This window comes from Priapulus caudatus, unplaced genomic scaffold, assembly GCF_000485595.1.
Source record: "Priapulus caudatus unplaced genomic scaffold, Priapulus_caudatus-5.0.1 Scaffold353, whole genome shotgun sequence".
Classification (NCBI taxonomy): domain Eukaryota; kingdom Metazoa; phylum Priapulida; class Priapulimorpha; order Priapulimorphida; family Priapulidae; genus Priapulus; species Priapulus caudatus.
In genome coordinates this window covers 295,788-296,748 of record NW_014577414.1, presented here as the reverse complement: position 1 = coordinate 296,748, position 961 = coordinate 295,788, and the positions used below count along the sequence as shown (strand labels likewise).

At 46.5% G+C, this 961-nt stretch overlaps 1 protein-coding gene across 1 annotated transcript in view; it reads left to right on the top strand.

The window, feature by feature from the left end:
* LOC106809423 overlaps positions 1-961 on the top strand; it is a 48,933-nt gene that overhangs the window by 13,941 nt on the left and 34,031 nt on the right. The gene's annotated exons all lie outside the window — the stretch shown is intronic.

The following is a 961-nucleotide window of genomic DNA, read 5'->3' as shown; positions in this document are numbered from 1 at the left end:
TATAGTGCACGGTGCATGGTGCATGGTGCATGGTGTATGGTGCATGGTGCATGGTGCATGGCGCATGGTGCATGGCACATAGTGCATAGTGCATAGTGCATGGCGCATGGTGCATGGTGCATGGTGTATAGTGCATGGTGCATGGTGCATGGTGAATGGTGCATGGTGTATGGTGCATGGTGCATGGTGTATGGTGCATGGCGCATAGTGCATAGTGCATAGTGCATAGTGCATGGTGCATGGTGCATGGTGCATTGTGCATGGTGCATGGTGCATAGGTGCATAGTGCATAGTGCATNTACAATGCACAATGCACTATACACTATACACTATGCAGTATGCACTATGCACTGCATAGTGCATGGTGCATTGTACATAGTGCATAGTGCATGGGGTGCATAGTGCATACTGCATAGTGAATAGTGCATAGTGCATAGTGCATAGTGCATATGTGCACCATACACTATGCACTATGCACTATGCACTATGAACCATGCACTATGCACTATGTACTATGAACCATGCACTCTGCACTATGCACCATGCACCATGCACCATGCAACATGCACTAAGCAATATTCACTATGCACTATGCGCTATGCACTATGCACTATGCACTCTGCACTATGCACTACAGTGTATGCACCATGTACTATGCACTATGCATTATGCACAACGCACTATGCACTATGCACTATGCACTATGCACTACAGTGTACGCACTATGCACTATGCGCTATGCACTATGCAATCTGCACTATGCACTATGCATTATGCACAACGCACTATGCACTATGCACTATGCACTATGCACTATGCAATATGCACTATGCGCTATGCACTATGCACTATGCACTATGCACTCTGCACTAGGCACTACAGTGTATGCACTATGCACTATGCACTATGCACTATGCAATATGCACTATGCGCTATGCACTATGCACTATGCACCATGCAC